The sequence below is a fragment of the Tamandua tetradactyla genome, chromosome 5 (genome assembly GCF_023851605.1).
Source record: "Tamandua tetradactyla isolate mTamTet1 chromosome 5, mTamTet1.pri, whole genome shotgun sequence".
NCBI classification, from domain to species: Eukaryota; Metazoa; Chordata; class Mammalia; order Pilosa; family Myrmecophagidae; genus Tamandua; species Tamandua tetradactyla.
This window is the reverse complement of record NC_135331.1, coordinates 88323256-88344821: the sequence shown is the minus strand read 5'-3', so window position 1 is coordinate 88344821 and position 21566 is coordinate 88323256. Positions and strand designations below refer to the sequence as shown.

General features: G+C 43.2%; 1 protein-coding gene across 2 annotated transcripts in view; it reads left to right on the top strand.

Moving 5' to 3' along the window:
* LOC143684452 (HLA class II histocompatibility antigen, DR beta 5 chain-like) overlaps positions 1 to 21566 on the top strand; it is a 202575-nt gene that overhangs the window by 56629 nt on the left and 124380 nt on the right. The gene's annotated exons all lie outside the window — the stretch shown is intronic.

Here is a 21566-nt window from a genome sequence, read left to right as displayed (position 1 = left end):
GGATTTTACAAAAAATTTGAGCATTCAAAATTAAAAAAACAAAACAATAAAGTGCTTATAACTTCTATTACTATATTCTGTGCCCAAGCATTGAGTGTAGAAGCTTATTCAATTTCTTTGGAAACTATCTGAAAGAAACTATAACTCCCCATTACCCAGCACAGGGAGATAACAAACCCGAGTAAAAAGGGCAATAAACGAGGTCACAAAGACGCGGCCTAGTCCTCTGAGCCAGGAGAAGGGAATTCCTTCCTCTGGGTCTCTGTTTTCTCATTAGTGAAAGGAGGGATGGGAATCTCTCGCTTCCGACTCGACAGCCCTGTGGGTGCGATGTTCTTAGGGGAACTGGGCACCAGGCAGGACATCCTGAGGTGTGTGAGGCCCAGGAAAGCAGAGGACAGACGGGGGCCTGGGGCGCTGCGGGAGGCTGGGCTGTGTGAGGAGCTGAGTGGGGGGAGGCAGCTGGGGGAAGTGAGGGGGGAGGGTCTGGCTTTCTGCGAAGGTGAGCGCCAACGTCACCACGTCCTCTGCAGGGCTGGAGAACTCAGAGCTGAACCAAGCAGAGTCCACACGTCCTCTGGGTTTCATTGTTGAGAAGGCGGCAGCAGGAAGGAGGTGAACGTGCTATTCTGGGGGGAACCTCATTTCTGAGAAGGCTCCAGGGATCTGGCTGCCCCTGGAGTTTGAGCGAGGCGGCATCAGTCCCCCCCTGCACGGGGACCCCAGGGAGAGCTGCGGCCCCTCCACCTCCCTGGCTGCCCCAAGTTCCTGCCGCAGTCAGCACACCCAGGACTCTGAGCTGTCCTGGACACCTGCCCTGTGGATGATGCCCAGACAGTGAGACCTAGTGAGGAGAAGACCCCGCAGCCCTGGTTTCCCCCTGAACCGAGAGGGCATCACAGGAGGGGTCTGGGGATTCCCTGCGAAGAGCTGCTATGAGGAGGTGGGAATCAGTGACGCAGAGGAGGGAGGGCACAGAGAGTGCGCATCCTGTAGGAACATTCTGGTGCTTGTTACCACACCTGCATTCACACGACACTTCCTAGTTTTTAGACTGGGCCACACTCATTTGGTCCTCCCATGTCTCTGTGAGTCGGGCTGGGTGGGGAAGGGCACTAGGTCAGAATCAGAACCCCGGGAGGACGTCTCACTCGTCCTGGATGACCTTGGGGCTGTGCCTCTGAGCCCTGATTTCCTCCGTCCCGTGGTAGTGACACAGCTGGAGAAACAGGAGGGACAAGTGTCACCTTGAGAGAGGTGTGAACACAGAGGTTCAGGAAAGTAAGGTGAGGGGCCCAAGTTCACACAAATGGGGACTGAGTCACCTGTATCCTACAAGACTTATTTTCCTTTGCTTTTATGCTAGAAAAATGTGTTGTTTTAGCATTTGACAAACTAGAGCTCTTTGTTGAGGTGACATAGATATATATAAAGTTCATATTATACATTATAGCATTATTGGAAATGGTATTTTCAAATATTTTTAGCAGTTGGAAATATTCACATATATATTATTCCATGATAAAAACATCTACTATCCATATCTGTCGTTTTATCTACATATAAATATACATTCTCAATCATGCAAACATTTTTGCCTCTTAAAAGAAAAAAGAGGAAAAGTACAACAGCTATGACAGCCAGGTAATTAGTGGGAAAGTATCAATATTTTCTGCATTTAAGTTTTTTACATTCCTTAATCTGTTACTCTCTTTCTTTTCCCAAAGAAACTGCAGACGGGCTGGGTAAGTGGGGCAGCTGCACATAGCAGGTAGGTGGGCTCTGCCCTCCCAGGTGAAAGGCGCTGCTCCAAGACAAAGCCCTTGGGGCCCCGTGCGCCCTCGGGATCCTGATGAGAAACCGAGGCTTGACTTGAAGAAGTCTTAACTTCAGTTAGTACCAGAGAGGGCGGCAATGTGCCCCTCACAACCTACTTCAGGGATTTTTCCGCGGCATCACTTGCCGCCTTGGGGTTTCCCAGGGATTCCCGTGAGGCGCAGGGGACGCCTCTAAGAGGTGCAGACATTGTCCCTTTTCAGTGCGGTGGGAGGAGAAGGAGCTGCCCTTGGGTGCGTGGGGGAGGGCTCAGTGCAGCTGCCCCGGCTTTGGTTGACCTTTTAAAGCACCTCAGCTCTGAGCAAGAGCAGCGCCACCCTGATAACTGGAGGCCACCACTAGTTCCCGCCCTTTAATCCTACTCTCGTTTCTTCCTTCTACTGGTTCTGCATCTGGTCACCCCAACAGCCCCTAAATTCATAAGGTGTGAAAGCATTCTTACCAATTATTAGGGAATGATGACTATCATTTTGAACAAAGCAAAGTTGGGTTGGCCAAGGCCTGATGAGGGTAGAAAGTGGAATATAACTTAGATCTAGGAAAACCCTGAGAAAATCTTGTCTACTCTCTGCAGTTGGAGGTTTAGACTCCTTTTTTACATCCGTGGCTGTTTTTTCCTTTGGTGTTGCCAACCCCTCCATTTCTTTTTCTTATAATCTTCCTGAAGGTCATCTGAGGGTGGTGAATCTATTGTAACTTTCAGTTTCTTGGGGAAATAAAATATCGTGGCTGGACCTAATTTACAAGTTATTTTAAACAAAAATAGTGCAGGATTTCTTCGATTATCTTTACTGAACAAGCACCTGAGACTCACACCCCATTCCCAAAGCAGAGCATGGGATTGGCTCCAACACCCTCAATTCTCACAGGTCTCCAGGCCCCATTCACACTTCATGGTCATCAAGGATTTGTATAGATTATTTTGTTTAACCCTAAGTTGGTTGTAATATCTCTGTTTCATTACCTAAGACACTGAGGCATAAGGAAATTAAGAATTACTTGACGCTGGAGACGGGTCTCTGAAGGCTCCAGTGGTTGGCTGTAGCCGAGGGCAGGGGCATTGGCACACGGTGCCCTGCTGATGTGATGAACTGCTGAAGCAAATGCTCTCAAGGACGCTGACGAAAGAGTCCAGAGAGACCTGAATAGAGCACATTCTGATGAGAAATAAACGGTCCTGGGACAAGGAGCTGGGAACCAAATTTTGTTGCTTTGCCGGTATGACAGATACTCAAAAATAATCTTGCTTTGGTTACACTCCCTAAAGCAGTTCCCATGTAAGAAAGCAATAAATATGTGGACGTCAGTTTATTTGGGACTCTTGGTCCTGATGAGCTTGAGTCCCCTGACCCCACTGAACTAACTTCTTGTTTCTGTCATTTCTCATCCTGTGCTGTGCCCCTCTTTCTCCCCTGTTCTCTAGGGAATCCTGGCAAATTTAAGGTCATCTGGGTTTGAAGCAACATAGTGCTGATTTTATTCTGGGAGTTTTAACTGTAAAATTCCTTTCTTATTTGGAAATAAACTGAAGGAAAATGTAGGTAGAGACGGGTCTAGGGTGAGGGGTGTATGGTCCTGATAGTGAATTTTGAGGACTGACACGCAGAATGGATGGTTTTGCCTTGAACAGGGACAACCACAGTATTGATTCCGAGCCCTGAATGAACGACCTTGTGCCTTACAGCATCCCAGGGCTTCCCATGTGTCCCAAACCCCAACATAGCTCTTAGTGATGATACCATTTCTCCACTTAGTCTTTCATTGTGCTTTTTTGATTGTAATATGCAACATATACACAAAAAGCAATGCCTTTTAAAGCACATTATAACTAGTAGTTATAGAATAGATTTCAGAGTTTGGTATCGATTATACTTTCACAACTTTAAGTTTTTCCTTCTAGATGCTCCAAGACCCTGCACGCTATAATAAATATTGATATAATGATTCAGCAGTCATCCTCATTTGTTAAATCCTATCTTCTCTGTTATACCTCCTACTTCTACTTTGATCAATTTTCCAATCTTTAGGGTTGTTTGAACTATGTCTATTCTAACTTTTTCATGTGGGATAATATGGGAACGGGGATGGAACTACTTGAAGTTCTGGACAGGCTTGTCCCTCTTTGTTTCAGGACTTATCTGACCTAGGAACCCATCTTGTGGGATAAGTTTCTGGAAAGCAATCATACTACATGAATCTTTTGTAGAATTTTAGATAGAGCCCTAGGTGTTCTTTAGAATTGGCAGGAATGGTTTTGTTTAGGATTTGGCAAACCATGGTAAATAGCAATATCTCCCTGAAGCTTGCATAAGATATGCCTCCAGAGTAGCCTCTCAGATCTAATTAAACTCTCTCAGCCATTGATACCTTATTTTCTTACAAATTTTCCCCCCATTTGGCCAGGCAGATATTTTTAATCCCACAGTATTCTAGTTTGCTAGCTTCCAGGATGCAATATACCAGAAACAGAGTGGCTTTTAAAAGGCAGAATTTAACAGGTTGCTAGTTTATACTTCTAAGGCTGAGAAAATGTCTGAGTTAAAGCAAGTCTATAGAAATGTCCAATCTAAGGCATCCAGGGAAAGATACCTTGATTCAAGAAGGCCGATTGAAGTTCAGGGTTTCTCTCTCAAGTGGAAGAGCACATGGTGAACACAGTCAGGGTTCCTCTCTCAGCTGGAAGGGCACATGGTGAACAGGGCATCATCTGCTAGCTTCTTCTTCTGGCTTCCTGTTTCATGAAGCTCCCTGGGAAGCATTTTCCTTCTTCATCTCCAAAGGTATTTGGCTCATGGACTCCTTGCTTCACGGTGCTGTAGCATTCTAATGCTCTCTCCGAATCTCCTTCATTCTCCAAAATGTTTCCTCTGTTATAGGACTCCAGAAACTTATCAAGACCCATCCAAATGGGTGGAGACATGTTGACATCTAATCCAGTTTAACAGCCTCTCTTGATTTAATCACATCTCCAGCGAGTTGATCTGATTACAGTTTCAAACACACACTACTGAATAGGGATTATTCTGCCTTTATGAAATGGGATTTAGATTAAAACACGACTTTTCTAGGGGACATACATCCTTTGAAACCAGCACACAAGGTGCTAGGGCAAGGCTCATACTTGGGATTCATGTCTCATATTGACATGGACACATTCACCCCTGGATCCTTTGTAGTGGGAGGGGAAATGATTTTACTTGCAGAGGTTGGCTTAGAGAGATCGACATCTGAGCAACAAAGGAGGTCCTCTGGGACTAACTCTTAGCATAATTACATGGAGGAGCAGTTCTATGCTGCATGAATATGCTCCACAAGAACAAGCTTCAGGATCAAGGATCTGGGTATTGACCTGGTAATTCCTAAGGTCTGATATAGTATCAGGGGTTTCCCCCATGGTAAATTGTAACAGTTCTGTATGCTTTCCTCCCACCCCAAAAGGGACCTTGCCCAAGTTTTTAAATTGTCTTCACAATATACTCTGGGATGTATCTGGACGTTGTATTGAGGTATACAGGATTTACAAGCACCCATTGCCATTCTGGGATCCATGAGCTTGGGTTTTCTAAATGATTTATCCATATAACTTGAATTAGATTATGTGCTACAGAAATTTCAGGTTTTGGACAAAATAAACCTCTCTTTGTTTGGTCCCATTGGGTAGGTGAAGTTTTAAAATATCGACCATGTCCTCCTTATCCCTGTATTCTGATTTACCTTAGTACCAACCTGATGATCTTCGTTCTTGTGAGGAATTGAAGCCTGATCTCTCTTTTAGCTTCTTTAATGCTTTTTATATGTGGCAATGTTGACTTTCACACCTGCAGAACTCCTAATCTGAGTCATCGGTGGCACACAGGTACCCAAAGTCCCAGGGAAACACCAGATTATACATACATAGCCCAGCCCCTCAAAATCTAGACATAACAAATACAACTTTGGACTGACTATATGACTGCTATAAGAGCTTCCAACTTAGGCCCCAATTTTCTTATAAGTGCGTTCTAAATGCGACCATATTGCTGTTTTGTTTCTGGCTTCTTCTGCTTTACATAATGTCATTCAGGTTCAATCACCATGTTGCATGCCTCAGGACTTCACTCCTTTCTGTAGCTGCACAATATTCAATCATTTCTGTATACATCACTTTACCATTCTACTTCTCAGTAACCTTATCTATTGTGCATCATGCATAATGTCCAAACTCAACAATCCATGTCTCATATTATCCTCACTTATTTGTATGGTCATCAATACTCCCAATTTTAGACAATTTTCAAGCCCCCAAGAGAAAAATAACTGATAAACACACCCTCACCAAATAGAAAATCCAGAACTCCCCCTTACTCTTGTCCTATCCCCCACTACCCACCCCACCACCTGCCAATTATTAATCCCTGGTATTACTGAGGGACTGTTTATGTCCTCCTGTTAAACAGAGACTGTAGCATGCATTGGTATTTCCCCCTATACCCCAATATTATTTACTCTTTGTGCAACATTCATCTCTTTAATTTAGTTCATGCAGGACTTTATTTGTATTTGCAGTGTTAATCAGTGGGATTCATGGACCTACAACCCCTTTAAATCATGTTCCCCTTCCATATGGAATTATTACATGTAAACCCACTAATGAGTGGCCTTCACTCTATCCATTTCCTGACATTTAAGTTCAACCTCATTAGTTAACTGTTCACCCCTATCGAGCTTCCTTGTATCTCTAGGTCTCCTATATTCTATATTATATGCCTCTGGTTGACATTTTTGAAAGTCATAAAAGTGAAATCATACAGTATGTGTCCTTTAGTGTCTGGCATACTTCACTCAGCATTATGTCCTCAAAGTTCATCCATGTTGTCATATGCTTTGGGACCTCATTTCGTCTTACGGCTCCATAATATTCCTCGTACGTATGTACCACATTTGGTTTATCCACTTGTCTGTTGATGGGCACTTGCATTGTTTCCATCTTTTTGCAATTGTGAATAGTGCTGCTATGGGCATTCGAGTGTAAATGTCTGTTTGTGTCACCAATTTCTTCCCCTCTGGGTATTTACCAATTTGTGGTATTGCCGGGAAACAGGGCAACTTGATATTTCATTTTCTAAGGAACGGCTAAACTGTCTTCCATAGTGGTTATACCAGGATACATTTCCACCAGCAGTGAATCAGTGTTCCAATTTCTTCACATCCCATCCTATACTTGTAGTTCCCTGTGTGTTGAATATCAACCACACTTATAGATGAGGTGGTATCTCGCTCAAGTCTTGATCTGCACTTCCCTTATAGCTAATGAAAATGAGCGTCTCTTCATATGCTTTTCGGTGATCTGTATTTGGTCTTTAGAAAAATGTCTTTTCATATCTTTAGTCCATTTTATAATTGAGTTATTCATTCTCCTGTTCTTGAGTTGTATGATTTCTATATGTATACAAGACACCAAACCTTTATCTGATACATGAATTCCAAACATTTTCTCCCATTGAATTTGTTGCCCCTTAACATTTTTTTTTTTACATGGGCAGGCACCGGGAATCGAACCCGGGTCCTCGGGCTTGGCAGGCAAGCATTCTTACCTGCTGAGCCACCGTGGCCCGCCCCCCTTAACCTTTTTGACAAAGTCTTTTGAGGTGCAGACGCCTTTGATTTTGAGGAGTTCCCATTTATCTATTTTTTCTTTCATTGCTTGTGCTTTGGGTGTAAAATTTAGGAAGCGACCTCTTATTACTGGGACTTAAGATGTTTCCCTGTATTTTCTTTTAGGAGCTTTATTGTTCTGGGTCTTATATTTAGAACTTTGATCTACTTTGAGATCATTTTTGTATGGGGTGTACAGTAAAGGTCCTCTTTCATTTGTTTGATTATTGATATCCAGTTCTTCCATGCCTATTTACTGAAAAGACTGTTTTGTCTAGTTCAGTGGATTTGTGAGCCTTGTTGAACATCAGTTGCCCATAGATTCAGTGATCTATTTCCACATTCTCAATTAGATTCCATTGGTCAATACTTCTATCGTTGTGCCAGTATCATGCCTTTTTGAGCACTGAGGTTTATAATAAGTGTTAACATCAGGAAGCTGATGTTTTAGCCATTTGAGGTCTCTTTCCCTCTCAAATGAATTTGATTACTAGATTTTCGATATCTTCTAAGTAGGTTTTTGTAATTGTGATGTGCACTGCATGAAATCTGTAGATCAGTTTGAGTAGAATTGACTTCTTAACTACACTTGCCTTCCTATCCATGGGCACAGAATGTCTTTCCACCTGTTTAGATCTTCTTGGATATCTTTTAGCAAAGTAATGTGGTATTTTGTGTGCAAGTTTCTTACATCCCTTGTTAAGGTTATTCCTAAATATTTTATTCTTTTAGTTGTTATTTTGAATGGAATTTTTTCCTTTATTGTCTCCTTAGTTAGGTCATTGCATGGGAATAGAAACATTAATGATTTTTGCACATTAATCTTATATCCTGTCACTTTACAGAATTTGTTTATTAGCTCAAGAAGCTTTGTCATACATTTCTTAGGACTTTCCAAGTATAGTATAATTTCATCTGCAAATAATGAAAGTTTAACTTCTTTCTTTCAATTTGGATGCTGTATTAGTTAGGGTTATCTAGAGAAACAGAATCAACAGGGAACACTTGCAAATATAAAATTTATAAAAGTGTCTCACGTGACCCCAGGAATGCAGAGTCCAAAATCCACAGGGCAGGCTGTGAAGCTGACGATTCTGATGGAGGGTCTGGATGAACTCCACAGGAGAAGCTCACCAGTCGAAGCAGGACTGAAACCTGTCTCCTCTGAATCTTCCTTAAAAGGCTTCCGGTGATTAGATTAAGCATCACTCATTGTAGAAGGCACTCCTCTTTGGCTGATTACAAATGGAATCAGCTGTGGATACAGCTGACATGATCATGATCTAATGCTATGAAATGTCCTCATTGCAACCAACAGGCCAGCACTTTCCCAATCAGATAAACAGGTACCACAACTTGGCCAAGTTGACACATGTCCCTAACCATGACAGATGCCTTTTATGTCTTTTTCCTGACTGATTGCTGGAGCTAGAACTTCTAGGACAATGTTGAATAATAGTAGTGACAGTGAGCATACTTGTGTCATTCCCAATCCTAGGGGGAAGACTTTCAGTCTCTAACATTGAGTTGATGCTGGCTATCAGTTTTTCACATATGCTCTTTATCATATTGAGGAAGTTTTCTTCACTTCACACATTTTGAAGTGTTTTTATCAGACAGGGAGGATGACTTTTGTTGAAATCTTTTTCTGTCCCGACCCGCAGGACAGTCAACGGGGTCCGCCACCTGCTGAGGGAAGAATGGCAATGGGACAGAGAGACGCAAGAAGGACAGCAAGACAGGATTCTGATCAAGCTGCAAATTTTATTAAGCAAGCCGGGTGTATATATACTGACTTGGGGAGGGAAGTAGGGTATGTGGGGCATTATGATAGGAGGGAGTTCGCGCCGGTGGGAAGGGCTGGTTAAATGATTGGTGGGGAGTTCGCGCCAGCGGGAAGGGCCCGGCGGGAACCTATTTCCGTGAAGAACCTTGTTGTAATAGATAGGTGCTGTTGCATCAGCCAGGGTGGCCATGTTAGCCCAGTCGCCATCTTAGGTTAGCCTCTTGTCCCCAACATCTCCTCCCTTTGTTTTTCAAAAGGACGGAGGAAGAATGCTGATTAGGCATTCTTCTGGCATTAACCTTTACTGGGGGAAGTAGAGGCCTCATTCCCCAAGTTGTTTGTGGCTCTGTTTTTCTGGGGAGAGGAGTTTTCGCAGAGCAAACCTCTATGCAAATGAGGCATACTTCTCAAGGAGCTCGAAAGCGGCCTTTGATTGTTTTGGCCCTCCTTTGCAGTGCTTCGCCTTGCACCCAGCGGTACCAATCATAGCATAAGCTAGAAGCATACTTTCGAGTGGTATGCTGCTCCCGTAGGAGGGGGAACTTACAGAGGGTGGGCGGTTTCGTAGCCTTCCAGGGTAACGCCCTGGTCCTGGAGAGCAAGCCTTTGGTAATGCACTTGAATGGGTCTCCCTAGGGCTGAGTTAACTTGATCCCTTACAAGTTGAAGTATTTTCCTAATAACAGCGGGTGCAACAGATATTACAAGGAGCAGAGTGAGCAGAGGGCCTAATATGGGGAGGAGGTAAGGCAATAGTCCATTAAAAGCGCTCCATAAAGGAGATTCAGCCAGGTCTCGTCTTCTTTTCTCCAATTCTTCCTGCAGCTTCTTAATTTTGTCTCTGACGATGCCGGATTTATTCGCATAGAAGCAGCAGTGTTCCTGTAGAGCTAAACATATCCCCCCTTTTTCTGCGGTTAATAAATCTAGCCCTCTACGATTTTGTAGGACTACTTCGGCAAGAGAATCTAACTGGTCTTGAACGTCCTGAATAGTACTTGATAAAGCTTGTACATCCCCAATTAATTGTTTGGATAATTTAGTATATTGTGTGAGTGAAACTCCTATACCAGCAGTTCCCGTACCTAAAGCCCCTACAATACCCATCGTAGCCAGGAGGGGAAGCATTTGTACGGCCCTTTTTTGGCGGCCAGCAATAGGGTCAAATCTAGGAATAGGTACTGGCTCATTCCCATCGATGATATCGATATTAGGAAGGAGTATACTTAGGACACATAACCCAGTCCAATTTTGTGGGAGTGCAGTATAAGCAAGGCTACCTCCACATACAAATACAGTGCCGTTAGTGGGACAGAGGGGGTAAGAGACATTAATTATTTCCAGACAACTAACGGTGATCACACCGAGATCTATTTCATAACTATCATTAGTGGATGGCGAGGAGAAGCAAAGAGTGCTGTTTTCGAACTGGATCAGCACTCGGAAAGGTATGGAGATACTGCAAGAACTGGAAAAGTTGCTATAGGTATTATTTGGTGGTGGCAAGGCAAGGGGCAGGGGGCCTCCCATCTGTAGGCAAAGCCAGCAGTCAGATGCCAATTCTGGTTTGGACATATTGAGTAATTTCCAAGTGGCAGTTAAAATATCATATGTTTGGGGGTCTAGATCTATATCTTGGATTTTTATTTTTGCTAGCGGGTGATAATGGAGCTGAGGATATAAATGATCAATTATTGCTTGTAATTGTTTTTTAACTACGAGCTCTCTAGCTTGATCTTGGGGTCCCCCTCCATCTGACATGTGTATTGGGGGTGTAGGTGACCAGCACACCTCCTTCCCTATTGCGGCGTCATTTCCGCCACAGTTACTGAGTTGGAGCTTAGAGTCGCTTATTCCTTCAGGCGGCTTAAACGCTAAATCTGTACGAGATAATTTTGCAAAATAGTAAGTTTTTTTATCGGCTGGGCGTGTGCACTGCGAATACGTTATATAGCATTGGGAATGAACAGAGGTCAGTATCGTGGTGCAATTACACTTTGGCAACACTCCATTAATGGGGCGTGCTAGATCAGGGACTGTAAGACAGACCCATCTTTGCACGCCTATTCCAGCGGACTGGCCATTTAATAGGTAGGCCGTCTTCTTCCCACAACTCTGCTGTAATGAGTATGTTCCCGTCAAGGGGGGGGGGGGCGGTTCTTTGTTCTCCACAATTGCACGCACCCTTTCGGAGCGACTGCCTTAGTTTTTGGAGGGCCTGTGGGTCACCCCAACCACCAAAAGTATATTTTAGAAGTAAGCTTAAAATGACAAGTTTAAAGGGAGATATTAATAAAACCATTCTAATAAAGCCACGTGGTGTTCCATGTACCGGAATGCCACCAAATAAAGGAATAGTTTGTGTTACAAAAATAGTGGAGGCGAACCTCTTCTGCCAAGGCCAAAATGGCAAGGTGCAGGACAAAGGTAAACAGGAGGAGAAAAACGGCAAGGAAAATCCAACGACAGAGCTGTGTTTTCTTCACACGGTCCATACGTCTCCTGCAAAACATAAAATGAAATTTTCTCAGGGCGCAAACCCCTGGAGGTCGATTTTAACATTTCCCAGCTTCTTGGGGACTTTCTTTTGGCTCAAGGTCATGGACAGGCCTGACACATCGCTCCGGCACTCATTGGTTTTTCGGTCCCCACCCTGGAGAGATTATCATTAGAAGGACAGGGGAGAGGTGTTTTAAAGGTGAATTTTGTTAGTGGAGAATCGACATGTTTTATCAGTCTTTCTGGGAGCCAGCGAGGGCCTCCCTTTTCTTGATCATATATGCAAGCAGAGCCTCGGCCCCATATTATAACGGGGTCAGGTCCGTTCCATTTCGATGTTAAGGGGTCACGCCACATAACAGTGGCTTGATTAGTGGAGGTCTCTGGGTGCCAATGTCGATCGGCTGCGGAACGCCCATTGGTGTCAACTGATAGAAAATTAAGAACAAAAAGCGCATGGTGAAGAAGGTCACGAGGGCGCTGCTTCATGAGCGAGAGGGTGCTATCTTTCAGGCGTCTCAGGGTATTTTTCAGGGTACGATGTGCTCGCTCAATTATTCCCTGTCCCTGAGGATTATAAGGGATTCCTGTAACATGTTTAATATTAAGTTGCAGGCAAAAGTTTTGGAAGCCTTTTCCCGTATAGCCAGGCCCATTATCTGTTTTGATGGTTTTTGGCTGACCTAAAACGGAAAAACAATATAGTAGATGGGATTGAACATCCTTTGAGGCTTCTCCAGTATGGAGACTGGCCATAATGAATCCACTGAAGGTGTCTATACTAACATGCACATATTTTAACCTGCCAAACTCTGGTAAGTGCGTGACATCCATTTGCCACAGTTCATTAGGGATTAGTCCTCTGGGGTTAACTCCCAAGTGTGGGACCGGCAATTCAGTGACACAGTTTTTGCAGGCCTTAACTATGGATCTTGCCTGTTCCCTAGAGAGGTGATATTTGTGACGAAGGGTGGTTGCATTTAAATGGTGTTGAGCATGGGCTTTTGTGGCTGCTTCGAGTGGGTTGAGGACGGCCAAATGAACTGAGCGAGTGGCTGCATCTGCTAGGGCATTGCCCTCGGTAAGTGGGCTAGGCAGGTTCGAGTGTGCTCTGAGGTGTCCTATGTAGAAGGGAAGGTGGCGCTGGTGGATAAGCCTTTGTAATGTTGAGAATAACTGAGTAGTGCTGGTGGAGGGTTTGATAAAAGGTGTTGTTTCCAAGAGGGGGATGGACTGTGCGATGTAGGCACTATCAGTGTATAGATTAAACGGTTGGGTCTGGAGTGTTTGAAAGATGTGTAAGACTGCATAAAGTTCAACAAGTTGAGCCGATGTAAAAGGGGATGGAAGGGGGGTGGCTTTGCCCTGAATTACATAGGCGGCGGTGCCATTGGCAGAGCCATCGGTGAAAACCGTGAGCACTGGGGTAATAGGTGTTTGTGATGTGACCTGAGGGAAGATAAACTGATGAGTTTTAGCAAACTGGATTATAGGATCACTTGGATAATGATTTTCCAAATTGCCTGAGAAGGAAACGAGAGCGATTCCCCATTCGTCAATTGTTTGAGATAACCACTGTATTTGTTCAAGCGTATATGGGAGAATGATGGTATCAGGGTCCTTTCCGAATAACTGGAGGCTCGTTCGTCGGCCTTTCATTAGGAGGGAGACAGTTAAAGATGGATAGGGGGAGAGGACTTTACTCGGTGTGGAGGGAAGGTGTACCCAGTATAAAGGTGAACCTTTATTTGTGGGAGACTTTTGATTAAGTTGCCAAAAAACACCTGTGGGCGCACGAGGCGTGGGAAGAATGATAAAATATAATGGTTGGTCATAATGTATTTGATAACAGGTTTGATGTTGGATAGCTGATTCTACAATGGTTAGTGCTCGAGTGGCCTCTTTTGTTAAAAATCGAGGTGAGGAAGGACTGGGGTCACCCTTCAGTAAGTTTACAAGGGGTGCAAGTTCTTTGGTTGTTAATTTTAAATAGGGACGGAGCCACTGGATATCACCTAAGAGTTTTTGAAAGTCATTTAGGGTTGTTAAGTGATTGGTTTGTAGACGGATTCTTGGCGTTAGGACTCGCTCCTGGTGGAGTTCAAAACCTAAATACGAGAATGGATTTGAAACTTGTATTTTGTCTGGGGCTATTGAGAGGCCCATTGCTTTCAGATGTTTTAAGAGCATAAGAAAGCAGGCATGTAAGCTGGTGATTGTTTGGCTGGCAATTAAAATATCATCCATATAATGGAGGATATAACTGCATGGCCACTGAGCTCTAACGGGACGGATGGCATCGGAAACAAATTTTTGGCACAGTGTTGGGCTGTTAGCCATGCCTTGCGGAAGAACTTTCCATTGAAAGCGAGGCATGGGGGCCTGAAAATTAATTTGAGGGACGCTAAAGGCAAAGTACTGTCTGTCCTCCGGATGGAGGGGTATAGAAAAGAAACAATCTTTGAGGTCAATAATTATTTTATGCCAATTTGCAGGGATAGCAACTGGCGAGGGAAGGCCAGGTTGAAGCGCCCCCATGGGGACCATTACTTTATTGATGGCACGTAAGTCTTGTATTAATCGCCACTTGCCAGATTTTTTCTTAACAACGAAAATCGGGGTGTTCCAGGGCGAGTGGGTAGGTTCAATATGCCCAGCATGAAGTTGTTCCTGTACTAACTGTATGGCTGCCAGGGTTTTATCTAAGGTTAATGGCCATTGATCAACCCACACAGGATTTGTGGTTTTCCACGAAATTTTGGTTGCATGGGGTACAGGAATGTCAATGACCATTAGGGTAAATTTGGGTTATAACCAAGTCCTGTCCGGTCGCTTCGCGGGAATGTCATTATGGGTTGTTTTAAGCCCTGGTTATTTTTCCCTAGCCCTTGTCCAGGGAGATGCTGCATGCTTAGCATTTGTGCAGTGACAGCATCGTTTGGACTATGCATGATAATTCCCATTTGGCTTAAAATGTCTCGGCCCCACAAATTTACTGGTAGATCAGGTACGACATATGGCAAGACATCTCCTGTGTTGCCTTCCTTATCTTCCCATTTTAATAACTGAGTGCTCACGAGGGGTTCATTTTGGCCACCTATACCTTCGATTACAGTATGAGTGGAAGTGAGGGGCCAAGTTTTAGGCCAGTGTTTTGAAGAGATGACAGTAGCATCAGCCCCAGTATCAATAAGACCTGTAAAGGGTTTTCCGTTAAGTTTTAAACATAAGGTTGTTTTCTCTTTAGTAATAGGTTGGGCCCAATAAGCATTTGATGACCCAAAGCTGTTTTTTGAGTGATAGGGCTTTTTAAAGTTGGTATTGATACGTTGAAGGGGGAGCAAAATGAGCTGTGCTATCCTATCGCCAACATGGATGGGAGCGAGGTCACAGTTAGTGGCAGCAATAATTTGAATTTCTCCTGTATAATCGTTATCAATTATTCCCGGGGTGATTTGAAGGCCTTGCAAGGTGGCACTAGCCCTTCCTAGTACCAGACCAAAGGTGTTAGGAGGCAATGGCCCATAGACTCCCGTAGGAATAAGTAAAGGCGATGTTTCTGGGGTTAGTATTGAGTCGGAGGAGGCACAGAGGTCCATCCCCGCACTCCCTGCTGTGGCTCTCCAGAGTTCTGAGACACGGAGGCGTGCTGAATGGTTGGTAGCGCTGGAACTGAAGGGAGGGGTTGCTGCTGGGGGACAAACCGTACTGCCCCGGGGTTTGTCCTCTGAGGGGCCTGGGGCTGGCCCCGATAGGAGTTTCCCTGCTGCTTAGGCATTAAGGGCTGACCTGTGATGTCAGTTTTAGAGTGACAATCAGAGGACCAGTGAAACCCCTTTTTGCACCGAGGACAGATGGTGCGAGGGGGAGGTCTCGGATTGGGGAAATTAGATATCAGCGGACGCGTGGGAAGATTATTTGTGCGTAGAGGACAATTTTTTGAATAATGACCTGATTCATTACAATTAAAACAGATGGGGCTGTTGTTTTGAGGACAATTTTGTAAGGCCGCTAAAATTGCCTGAGTATTAGGATTTATCCCGTTACAAAGTTTAATATAATTGGAGATGTCAGTGGAGCGAAAGGGACGGCGGTGTTAGCATTCTCATAAGCGAGATGCTTGATAAAATCGCTTTCGCTTTCCTGATCACCCAGAATGCATTGGGCTGCGGTTTGTAGCCGACTGAGGAAATCAGTATATGGCTCATTGGGGCCCTGGACTATTTTTGATAAAGAGGAAGTGAGAGCCCCCTTTTGGGGAAGGAGCCGCCAGGCCTTAATGGCAGCAGACTGTACTTGGAGGCTAAGTCCTCGGGGGTATTGTGCCTGAGTAGAATTAAGATGATAGGGACTCGACCCCAGAAGCTTTCTTAATGACCAAGATTTTGTGCTGTTTTTTGAAATGTTACTTTCAGCATATCTCTTACACCGTTCTTCATAATCTGATTTCCACAACAGGAAATCGCCACCCGATAGGGTGGCTCTTGCGAGCTGAGACCAATCATTTGGAGTGAGTTCCCTTTCGCTAATACTATCTAGCAAAGCCAGGGTGAAAGGGGCAGTTGCTCCATAATCATGCACGGCCTTTTTTAGCTCCTTTAAATATTTTAGATTAATCCTTTTGTATTTATTGGGTTGGGGTACTTCCTCTCGCTCGCGGCTACATTCCGACTTTACTTCGTCCTCATCGCTAGCCTTTTCACCCCCCTCCCCCTCTCCTTCACTACTTTCTTGTTCAGACTGGGGCTTGGAAGCCTCAGACCTTGCCTTCTGGCTACGGAGGACTGGAAAAGCGCAGCGAGCACGGCGGGGTTTAGAGGGCTTATTTCGGGTAGGCACTAGAGAGAGGGAGGAGAGTGCTTGACTGGCGGCTTGCAGGGAGCTAAGGAGGGGGTTATTTTGCAGTGGTTGGTTAGCTTTGGTTTGTTCTTGGGTAAGGAGTTCACTAAAGACGCGGGCACTATTTTCGAGCGTAATGGCCGCTTCTTCTAAGGCTGTATATTGTGGAAGCCGGGGTATTATCGGATAGTAATGGTGAGGAAGTTGTGGTGTGCAAGGCACATGGGGGGGGGGTCGAAAGGCTGGGAGATCATTAAAACCTGAGAGGGGTTTTTCGGCACAAGAAGTTTTATCTTTTTGGAGGTCAGTGTCATCTGGCATATCTATAGTGATAGAACCGCATTCTGAGTGAGGTCTAGAGAGGGGGTGTGCATTTTTTAAGGCACTCTCTCCCTCTGCATAAAGGTTTAATATTTCAGGGTCTGAGTCTTTTAAAACATCTTCTCCACTTTTACAAAGCTTCAGTATTTCAGGGTCTGAGGGAGAAGTTTTTATGGCTTCATTGATTAAGTTCCAATAACTGAAAGCAGTTACCGGTACTTTTTCTGGCCCAAAAGTTTTATAATAGTCCTGTAAACAATCTCCTACTCTTGACCAGCATTTTTGGTTTATGGTCCCGTTGGCAGGGAACCACAGGCAGGTTTGATAAACAAACTGAAAGAAATTTCTAAGGTCCTTTTTCTTAACTCTCGCTCCTCGCGTCTTGAGGGTTTCTTTTAATTATCTCACGTAAAGCTCATGTGTACTAGATTCCTGTCCCATGGTGAATTTCTAAATGAAAATGAAAGCTACTTACTGCATGATCATTCGCTCTTCTCTTTGTTCGTCCGTCGGCGTGAGGCAGTGTTGCCGGGGCTGCGTTCACAGGCGAGTTACTTCTGTGGCAGTCCGGGGTTATGGGAGGGCCCTCCTCATTTTTCGGCGCGCGACGCTTCTATCTCTCAGCCAGCGGTCGAGCCCCACGTTGGGCGCCAGTTGTCCCGACCCGCAGGACAGTCAACGGGGTCCGCCACCTGCTGAGGGAAGAATGGCGATGGGACAGAGAGACGCAAGAAGGACAGCAAGACAGGATTCTGATCAAGCTGCAAATTTTTTTTTTTTTTTTTTTTTTTTTAAAGGAAAGACAGAGAGAAGGAAGGAAGGATAGAAGGAAGGAAGGAAGGAAGAAAGGGAAACATTTTTAAACATTTTCTTGTTTTTATTGTATTCTGTTTCTCCGTTTTTGTTACATGGGCTGGGGCCGGGAATCGAACCGAGGTCCTCCGGCATAGCAGGCAAGCACTTTGCCCGCTGAGCCACCGCGGCCCGCCCTCAAGCTGCAAATTTTATTAAGCAAGCCGGGTGTATATATACCGACTTGGGGAGGGAAGTAGGGTATGTGGAGCATTATGATAGGAGGGAGTTCACGCCGGCGGGAAGGGCTGGTTAAATGATTGGTGGGGAGTTCGCGCCGGCAGGAAGGGCCCGGCGGGAACCTATTTCCGTGAAGAACCTTGTTGTAATAGATAGGTGCTGTTGCATCAGCCAGGGTGGCCATGTTAGCCCAGTTGCCATCTTAGGTTAGCCTCTTGTCCCCAACATTTTTCAGTATCAATCGAGATGATCATGTGATTTTTTTTCCCTTTCGAATTGTTAATTACATTGATTGATTTTCTTGCATTGAACGACCCTTGCATTCCTGGTATAAACCCCACTTGGTCATGGTGTATAATTCTTTTAACAAATCATTGGACTTGATTCGCTAGTATTTTGTTGAGAATCTTTCTATTTATACTCATTAGGTAGATTGCCCTGTAGTTTTCCTTTTTTTTTTTTTTTTTGGCATTTTCACCCAGATTTGGTATTGATGTGATGTTAGCTTCATAAAATGAGTTAGGTAGTGTTCCTCTTTCCTACATGTTTCGGAAGAGTTTGAGCAAGTATGGTCTTAGTTCTTTTTGGAATTGATAAAATACCCCTGTGTAGCCATCTGCCATGAGTTTTTGTTTGTGGAAAGATTTTTGATGACTGATTGAATTCCTAGTGGTTTGCGATATCTTCTAATTTTTCTTGAGTCAGTGTATCTTATTCATATATTTCTAGGAATTTGTCCATTTCCTTAAAGTTGTCTAGTTTGTTGGCATCTAGTAGTCCATAGTATCCTCTTATGATTATTTTTATTTCTTCAACGTTCTTATAACGACCCCCTTCTCATTTCTGATTTTGTTTATTTTCATCTTTGTTCTTTTTTTCTTTGACACCCTCACTAGAGGTACATCATTTTATTGATTTTATCGAAGAACCAACTCTTGGTCGCATTGATTCTTTCTATAGTTCTTTTGTTCCCCAATTCATTTAATTCTACTTGAATCTTTGTTATTTCTCTTCTTCTATGTGCACTGGGATTAGTTTGCTGGTCTTTCTCTAGTTGTTCCAGATCTCCAGTTAAGCCCTTGATTTTTGCCTGTCTTCTTTTTTAATATAGGCATTTAGGGCAATCAACTTCTCTCTAAGCACTGCCTTTACTGCGTCCCATAACTTCTGATAGGATGTATTTTCATTTTCATTTGTCTCCAAATACTTACCGTTTCTCTTGTAATTTCTTCTTTGACCCAGAGACTATTTAAGAGTGCATTATTTAGGCTCCATGTATTTGCGAAAATTCTAGTTCTTTGGTGTTAATTGACATCCAGCTTTATTCCATTGTGATCAGAAAATATGCTTTGAATACTTTCCATCTTTTAAATATTAAGATACGTTTTCTGCCCCAGCATATAATCTATCCTGGATAACATTCCATGTACACTAGAGATGAATGTATTTCCTGTTGTTTTGGAGTGTAATGATCTATATATGTCTGTTAGGACTAATTCAGTTTTCAAATCCTTTATATTCTCTATTTCTTTGATGATCCTCTGTCTTGTCCTGTCAATAGAGAAGAGTGGTGTATTTAAATCTCCCACTCTTTTTGTTGAGACATCTATTGCTTCCTTCATTTTTGCCAATGTTTGCCTCATCTACTTTGGAGCTCCTTGACTGCGAGTGTAAACGTTTATGATTGTTATTTATTCTCAGTGAATTACCTTCTTTATTAATACATAGAGTCTTTGTTGGTCTCTTAACATATTTTCATTTAAAGTCTGTTTTGGCTGATATTAACATAGCTACTCCTGCTTTCTCTTGGTTACAACTTGCATGGTACATCTTTTTCCATCCTTTCACTTACAATCTAGTATCCTTGGGTCTACAATGAGTCTCCTGTAAGCAGCGCATAGATGGATCGTATTTCTTAATCCATTCTGCCAATCTCTATGTCTCAATTGGCAAGTTTAGTCCATTAATATTGGACTATTCATTAATATTCAAAGTAAAAGCAGATCTTGGATCTACCATCTTATCCTTTCATTTTTGCTTGTCAAATCCACATATTCTTTTCCCTCTTTCTCTTTTTATCTTTTAAGTTACCCTTACTGGTATTCTTCAATTTTGTGTCCTCTTCCAGACCTCATTTTGCTGGTTTTTCCTGCCAATAGAACTCCCTTTATTGTAGGGCCAGTCTCGTTTTGACAAATTATCTCAGTCTTAGTTTGTTTGCGAACATTTTTTCTCACTCAGTTTTGAAGGACAATTTGGTTGGATGCCGAATTCTTGGCTGGAAGTCTTTCTCTTTCAGGATCTTAAATACATCAAACCATTGCCTTCTCACCTCCAAGGGGCCTGTTGAGTAGTAGTCTATGTGGTTTTCCCTGTATGTGATGGGTTGCTTTTCTCTTGCTGCTTACAGGATTTTCTGCTTCTCTCCAGTATTTGACAGATTGATTAGTATGTGCCAAATTTATTTATTTGGGGTTCACTGGTGTTCTTTGATTTGCATATTTATACTTTTACAAGGGTTGGGAAGTTTCCACATTATCTCCTGAACTAATCTTCCTTGCCCTTTGCTCTTCTCTTCTCCTTCTTGGACACAGATTATTTTTATATTTGTGCCCTTCATGTTGCCCATCATTTCCCTGAGAGCCAATTCAAATTTCTCCATCTTTTTTTAACGTTTGTTCTTTTGAGCATTTGAATTCAATTGTCCTGTTCTCTAGTTCACTTTTTCATTGTATTTTATATGCTGTATTTAACAACTTTATTAGAAATGATTGAACCTGTTCAGCCAATCCTCATTGAAGTAGGAGAAGATATGCAATTAATTTGCTATCAATCCCCTAAGGCTATGCCCAGGGTATGGAGGCGAGGTGGGTCCAACACACAATCGCCCTGCTGTGGATGTGGATGTGGACAGGTAGCACATGGCAGGGGAGCAGATGGGATAGTACAGAAGGAGGACAGTGGGGTTGAATGATTGTATTGATGAAGGGAGCAGATTCTGCAGATACATGATGTCAGAACATCAGATGTCAGGCAATACTGGTGCTCTTTTAGGATGATGTCCACCAGAAGGCCAGCTTCAATCTCAAGGTAGCATGTAAGGATTTTAAAAGGATGTATTTTGGAGTCAACATTTGTTCTTCCTGCCTTAACATGCTAGTTCCTGGAAGTTTTCACTGGCACTCCAATTTCTTGATGTGTAGTCATCATTTCAGTTAATATTAAACCCTCTGATGTGCAGGTAATGTGAGAGAAAGTCTATAAGGTGAAATGGAACAAATTTAATTCTTTAAATATAGAACAGGTATCCTTCACAGTACATTCATAAAGTGACCACATATTTAGGGAAAGCTTAGAATTTTAATTCATAGCTTTATACAAGTCTCTTTATTTTATAAGATGTTTAAAAAAAAAACCTCTGGGAACTGTGTAGTAACCAAGATGTGTAATAATTTAAAGAATAAACTGGATCCAATAGGTAAGCAACATCATGTATATTGACAGATTTTCCAGGGATGGATGGAGAAAGCTAAAGCTACTTCAGGTATGATGAGCTACTATTATCTATATTTGGGAATGAGAAGTGATTTTCGAAAGTTTGTAAATGAACATCTGAGTG